The sequence below is a fragment of the Amphiprion ocellaris genome, chromosome 17, assembly GCF_022539595.1.
Source record: "Amphiprion ocellaris isolate individual 3 ecotype Okinawa chromosome 17, ASM2253959v1, whole genome shotgun sequence".
In the NCBI taxonomy this organism is placed as follows: domain Eukaryota; kingdom Metazoa; phylum Chordata; class Actinopteri; family Pomacentridae; genus Amphiprion; species Amphiprion ocellaris.
In genome coordinates, this window is record NC_072782.1 from 31,491,526 (window position 1) to 31,498,918 (window position 7,393).

Consider the following 7,393-nt stretch of genomic DNA (forward strand, 5'->3'; position numbering starts at 1 on the left):
ATTTGTAGTGTCTTCAGAGAACTTTGTTCTGCCTTTAAAAGAACATTTTGGAAACTGAAAGAAAACTTCTTGCTGGAAACATTACTAGAACTTCTGAAAGAGTTCATAGCAATGAGGGAACGTTCCCACAACATTACCTACAAGTTCTAATAATGCTTCAAACAAAGCAACTCATGTTTTAAGAGCATGTTTTGGCGATGTTACTGTTCAAGAACGTTCTTTGATAAGACGTTCCCACAATGTTACATAAAACTAAGAAAAGATGTTCTCGATGCAACATTTGTAAGATGTTTCAAGAACATTTTTAGAAGCGTCTTTGGAGAACTTTATTCTGCCTTTAAGAAGTCATTCTGGGAATCAAAGTAGCCATTTCCCAATAAAATGGGACTAGAACTTTGCAGAACTTTCTCAGAACATTTTTAGAACAAACAAAACTCTAGTTGGGGTGATGGAGACAAAGACCTCCCAGGAAGTAGGGAGCATTCCGACAACATTGGCGAACATTACTTAATGGTTCTAATAATGTTCTAATACTGTTTCAATATACTGTCCAAGGAACATTTTAGGGATATTTATCATTTCAAATAACGTTCCTCTGAGGTTAAAATGGAACTATAATGAAGAACGTTCCCAGTACAACATTCAGACAGTGTTTTAAGGACAGATTTAGGGTTTCTTTAGAGAACTTTAAGCCTTAAAAAGAACATTCTTGGAGTTAGAACAACCATTCCTACTAAAATATTACTAGAACGTTGCAGAACATTGCAAAAGTTTCTCAGAAAGTTTTAAAAACAAAACTGTGCTTGGTGGAACTTATTAAAAAACATTTTAGTTTCAGTTTCTGCTGTTTGTAGAAGAAACTAACTGGTGTTATTGAAATCTGACCGAATTTTACAGTTATTCTGGTCTCTGTCCACTGCAAAGATACGTTTTTGTCCTAAAAATAAAACATGTTCTTACTGTTGACTTTTAAAAACTTTAAGATTAATTAGTAAAAGATTAAATTCTTTATGAAAAACTTTGCTGGAACCGAACCTTTCCTGACTCCAGACCAATGAAACTCGTCTGAATATTCACAGCTCCTGTTGGTTTCTGCTGTCTGGTCGCTTGTCAGCAGCAGATGGAGGAAGGAGACGAGCCGTCAGACAGTTTATCCTGCAGCTAACCACCGACTCACCACAGGCCTCAGTCATTGCCGTCAGCAGCCTGAAGACAGAAGAACCCGACAGAACGAAGTGGAACCTGTCCAGAACTCCTCCGCCAGGACTCCCGTCCTCCTGAAGTGCACAGAGAAATTAAAAACCCAAAGATCTGGATGCTGCAAATCAGATGTGAGCGAAAAATGCAGATAAATTACACATAATCTCAGTGAAAATGTCTAATATGAGATGATTGGTTGACTAGAGTCAGGAGACAATGATGTGAGACTTCAGTTTTTAATGACATGCAGGTAAACAATGTGGTGATAAGGCTTTTTAAAAAAGTTTTTAACTGTATTCTTTTTAAATTCTGGTATTTTACTGATTTTTCCTGACATATTAAATTACAAATAATGCCTAGCTTAGTCACAGAAAAAAATCTAATATAGATTTTTTTACATGTTATAATTTAAAAAAAGACAAAAACTGCAAATAATGTCCCCATGTTGTGGCATTTTAAGGTTGAACAAATGATAAAATTAGACAAATGGGATATGTGAATCAAATTTAAGAGCTAACAGAGATAATATTGGAAGGCCTAACATGTCAACTGAAGTTATGAGAATCACTGGATAATCCTGTGGAAAGCAGCAACCCGACTGAAGCCTATGGAGCCCAGATAAGGCATGAGGCAGGAAGTTCATGCCCTCTCTTTGTCTGCTCTCGTGAGTTGAAACCTTGGTCAGCTGAGCTAAGCAGAAAATACCTAGCAGAAAAAAAAAAAGAGGAGGTGGTCTAACTTTTGGTAAGATGACATCATATACATTCTGATTGGGTCTTAAGACGATGGGTTGTGGCTTCCAGAACAGAAGAGGTGTGTTTAGAAGGAATTTGCATAGGTATAAAAGACGATGTAAAGCATCAACAACTTTTATAAATGCTAGTTTGTTCTACAATTATACAGTTTTAATTGAATTCAAATGAGCGAGAAAAAAACTATTAAAAAATCATTATTTTACATGTATTTGTCATTATTTGACAGGATTAAAGAATATTCAATGTTTTAAACTGTTATTTTTCAAAAATTTCCTGTTTTATTACATTTGAGATATCTATAAAAACAACAACAATGACAATAATAATAATAACAGGCAAAAACTGTAAATGAGTTCCACATTAAAATCTGTTTTATACATGGTAATTTGTTTATTTTATTTTACAATTTTTGACAGTAAAATTTCACTATTTTACAGTATTTAAATTCACAAATATATAATTATCCTTTTACATGAACTTTAAGGAGTGGAAAATAGTACATTTTTTTAAACTGTTATTTTGCAGTTTTTCCCCGTTTTGTTAAATTTGAGATCATATCTGCAAAAATAACAACAGCAGCAACAACAACGATAATGATAATAATGATAATAATAATTTTAAGAATAAGGGTCCGTGTGTATTTTGGTAATTGGATTTTCCGTTCTGAAGCGGGTATTGAAAAACAAAAATCGAGTGGTGATTTGATTTTCGTTTTTAAATACAAAAATTAAAATTGAAATACAAGGCGTTTTTCCTTTTCATGATCAAAAAGGGACATAGGAAATTTTAAAAATGCTTTGATTTTCATTTTATATTTAGAATAACAAAAAAATAAAATCAGTAAGAGACAAACGAAAAAAGGTCCGTTTTTTCATTTTCTGAGACCGGAAGTGGTCATCAGCAAGGGTGGAGCCAAACAGAGTACGGTGCATGGACTGGATATATATTTTCGTTAGTTTTCATGGTCAAAATGAGAGATCAAGTGGCCGATCTTAAAATAAATCAATATTGATTTTTTTATAGAGCGTTAAAGTTTTGCGAAGCCACGGGGCGGGGCTACTTGATTGACAGTCTGGCCTGGAATGATTGACAGGTCCTATGGAGGAGAGGCAGCAGAGACTCTGCTCTCCTCGTTTGGATTAATTCTGATATAATAACTGTTGGTTTATTTATCGGTGCAGCAGCAGAACATTTTCCACAGACAGTTTTCCTGCCCGTTGGCTTGTTTTAACCAGTTTTCTGCCTCCAGCTGATTCTACCAGCAGACACTGAAAGGACTCTGATAGTTCGGTAAGTAAATGTTTATTTTCGTATCGGTGCCGCTTTTAATGCACTTTATATGCAGCTTTAGTGTCAGATATAATGTGTGCCATGCAGTCCAGATGTTGGTGGAGTTTATTTCTGTGTGTGTTGACCAGAGAAGAGAGTTAGCATCCAGTAAACATTAGTTTTAATGTTAGCGATGCTAACCGAGCTAGCTGCTCAGTCCTAGCCTGATTAAAGCTAACGTAGCATTAAGCTAACGTAGCATTAAGCTAACGATGTTTGTTTTGTTTCATGTAAACAGCTGAAGTGTGTTGTGTTACTGTAATGTGGTACATTTAGTTAATAAAACTGTTCATGGAGACGCTGGTTCACATTAATGTAACGTTTAGAAAACCTAAATGTGATTAAAACAGTGAGGTTAAGGTTCTGTGTTGTCAGTAGTCCTGAATATCTGCTGAGTCTCTGAAGTTAAACTGGAGAAAACAGTAAATCTGCTCTCTAGTCGTTAACGTTGTTTAATGACTGATTCACATGTTGTAGTACATCTTCGTGCAGATTAAAAAAATAACCTCCCAGAACATGACCAAAGTAATGATGAACACTACAGTTATTACATTTAAATTACAGCACAGATAAACTGGATAATAAAATCCTCTCCTCTAAAGCTAAAGTGACTGCAGGCCTTTCTGTTTTTCAGTGCTTGGAAAACTATATTAAACAGGAAATCTTTCCAGGGTCACTATAAAATGAATCTCTACTGTTGATGCTGATACTGTGATGTCTGTCTTCATCTCAGGTGTCTCATGTTCACTGTGAGGATCTTCTGAGTGAAGCCAACAGAAGGAAAACCTCATCTGGATGTGAAGAAGGAGACTGAATGGACGACATCCTCAGTGAACCACTTCCTGTTTAACTTTCACTTACAGAAGGTCAGACCAACTGTTTCAGCAGTTTATTATTCTCTGTTCTTAGTACTCAGGGATTCCATTTATCACCTTTAACCTCATCTCTGCTGTTGGAGCAGAAATACAATATAAAAAGTCCATGTTATTTATAGCAGATATGCAGCATTAAAACAGCAACACATTCAGAGCAGGTGGAGCAGCTAGCTAACGCTTATTACAGTTTGATTTACATTTTCAAAATCACATTTTTGAAATCACGTAATTTTTCGGTAAAACAAATCACGGCTTTTATTTTGAAAGAGATACTGGAAACGTTGTTTATCTGTAATTCCGCTGACTTGACTGAACGTGGGCTGCAGTTCCTGTTATTCAAACATCAATATGATGTATAAATGCAGATGGACTTCATATATTTCACTATGCAGACATTTTTATTGATGTCCAGTACATTTTATAGACATAAACATATTTGATAGAAATATTAGAAATGGATTTCTGTTTCCTCATAATAATTTAGTTAATGCAATTAAATGTTCATCAGTGATTCATCTTTAGTGTGAAACTTTTACTTTGCAGCTATATATATATATTTTTTTTAAATGTAGGTCATTTTAAGGTAAGGCATTAAAGGATGGTTTTCTGAGGTAAATGAATTTAAGGTTTAATTGACTGAAATCTTTCAGTCAACGTTGTCTTTCTTTCAATTTGAAATATCTGGATTTAATTAATACATCTCAGTCAGTTACATCTTATATTATTAAGAATTCTTAATCAGTTTAACACTAGATGACGTATCAGTTCATTGAGTATTTCAGAGCCAGTTTTTTCTTTTCAATTATCTACATTTAAAGTGATGTTATTAAAATATAATTGCAATGAAACAGCAGCAACATAAGAAACGACCAGATATACAAAGAAAGTGCAGCTGTTTTAATATAAAAATGATCTATCAGAACATGGTGAAAGATCAGCTAAAGTTAAGTTAGCGAAACTATGGATAAGCAACGTTTCCTTTTACTTCCAGAAAAATAAAAGCCTCATATTTGCTATTTGTTAAAAAATCACTAAAAGCAACACTTCCACCAAGTTTGTTTTAGTTTGTTGGTATTTATCAGAGCAGTAGCATATTTTCCACAGACAGTTTTACTGTCCGTTGTCTTGTTTTAATCAGTTTTCAGTTCAGTAATTCAGTCCTTCGGCTGATTCTACCAACAGACACTGAAGGACTCTGAGAGCTGGTCGGTAATAAATGATAATTTACTGATCGGTGCTGGTTTTAATGAACCTTATGTTCAACTTCAGAGTCAGATATAATGTGAGCAGTGAACCCCAGGAGTTGGTGGAGTTTATTTGTATGTGTTGACCAGAGAAGAGAGTTAGCATCCAGTGAATATTAGCTTTAATGTGAATCAGCGATGCTAACCGAGCTAGCTGACCACTCCTGGTTAGCAGCTAAATGTAGCATCAAGCTAACGATGTTTGTGTTGTTTCCTGTCAGCAGCTGAAGTGTGTTGTGTTCCTGTAGTGTGTTTCATTAAGTTCATAAAACTGTGGCTGGTTGACGTTAATGTAACGTTCAGGAAACTTAAATGTGATTAAAACAGTAACGTTGATGTTCTAGTTGTCAGTAATCAGCTTTAATTTGACACTGAAACAGACTCTGATAGTTTTAAATGACATCAGTTTCATTAATTTGTTGAAAATTGTCTCATTTGTTGTTGTGATGTTGCAGCTGATTGATTCAAACCAGATGATCCGTGTTGAAGATACGTTTAGTTCTAGTATCAGAAGTACAAGAAGGAAAATGGAAGTTTAGTTCTGCTACATCAAAGATTTCAGGAATAAAATAACTAAATGAGTCTTTATGCCCCAAACTTTATTTTACAATAATGACATAATGAAATAATCACAGATAATAAAAATATAAATAGCAGAGAAAACCTGAGAGAATAATTTCCTGAAAAGTCTGTGAAGGAAAAGCAGCTTTTTATCCTGAAAGATCAGAATCAGCTCCAACATCTGCATCTGACAGCATCAAGTCAACCAGAAAGAAAAGAAAAAAGAAAATGACTTCTTTCTGATGACATCTGTTCTGCTGCTCACATTCTTCACATTTATAGTCCACTTTTAAAAGTTCAGCAGACAGGTGCTCTGCTTTGGAGTGTGACGATGTTGTTGGTGATGTGGAGAGAGAAGTTTCTGTTTCATCCACAGCGTGCTTTAGGGCAGCCGGGTCGGACTTGATGTTTGAAATACTGACCGACAGCTCAGATTTAACTGTCTGTAGTTCCGTTTTGATGCATGTTAACTTTCACTCAAAGCCGCCAGGAGCTGAGTCTTTAAAATAACCGCCGTCTCGTTACAGAGTGAAAGTAGCAGTTCCTCCTGAAGGTCAGAGATTGCAGCATCTGAGGGCCTTTTCAAAAGAAGATGTAGTTGATGAAGGCGTTCTGGAGCAGGACCAGAAAGACCACGACCAAGAAATTTTGGACGACATACTAAACTATTACGTTTTTGTCACATTTTGGATGACATACTAAACTATGAGGTTTTTGGTCACATTTTGGACGACATACTAAATTATGACATTTTTGTCATGTTTTGGACGACATACTAAACCATGACTTTTTTTCCACATTTTGGACGACATACTAAAGTATGACGTTTTTGTCATATTTTGGACGACATACTTTTTCACGGCCAACTTTACATTATTTCATCATATGGCACGTTTTACAACATGTTGAAAAAACATTTTTTTTTTCCGACATATTATACTATGGCGTTTTTTTGCGCCAAAATTCATGATTTTTTTTTTTCAAAGAAAACCTTACCATAGTGTTTTTCACGGCCTACTTTACATTATTTCATCATATGCCACGTTTTTACAACATGGTGAAAATTCTCATTTTTTTTAACAACATGTTGAAAAAACGCATTTTTTTTCGACATAGTATACTATAGCTTTTTTTTGCGCCAAAATTCATGATTTTTTTTTCAAAGAAAACCTTATCATAGTGTTTTTCACGGCCTACTTTACATTATTTCATCATATGCCACGTTTTTACAACATGGTGAAAATTCGCCTTTTTTTTTTCAACATAGTATACTGTGGCGTTTTTTTGCGCCAAAATTCAAGATGATTTTTTTTTTCGAAGAAACCCTTTCTGGACTGTTTTTCACGGCCTCCTTTACATTATTTCATCATATGGCACGTTTTTACAACGTGTTGAAAAATCGCATTATTTTTCGACATAGTATACTATG

At 34.8% G+C, this 7,393-nt stretch overlaps 1 long non-coding RNA gene across 1 annotated transcript; it reads left to right on the forward strand.

The window, feature by feature from the left end:
* Positions 1-3,069: 3,069 nt before the first annotated feature.
* On the forward strand, positions 3,070-6,599 carry LOC129351001 (uncharacterized). The gene is made up of 3 exons (XR_008604615.1): positions 3,070-3,245; positions 4,018-4,150; positions 6,492-6,599. It is a non-coding gene; the product is annotated as an uncharacterized LOC129351001 (long non-coding RNA).
* Positions 6,600-7,393: the final 794 nt, after the last annotated feature.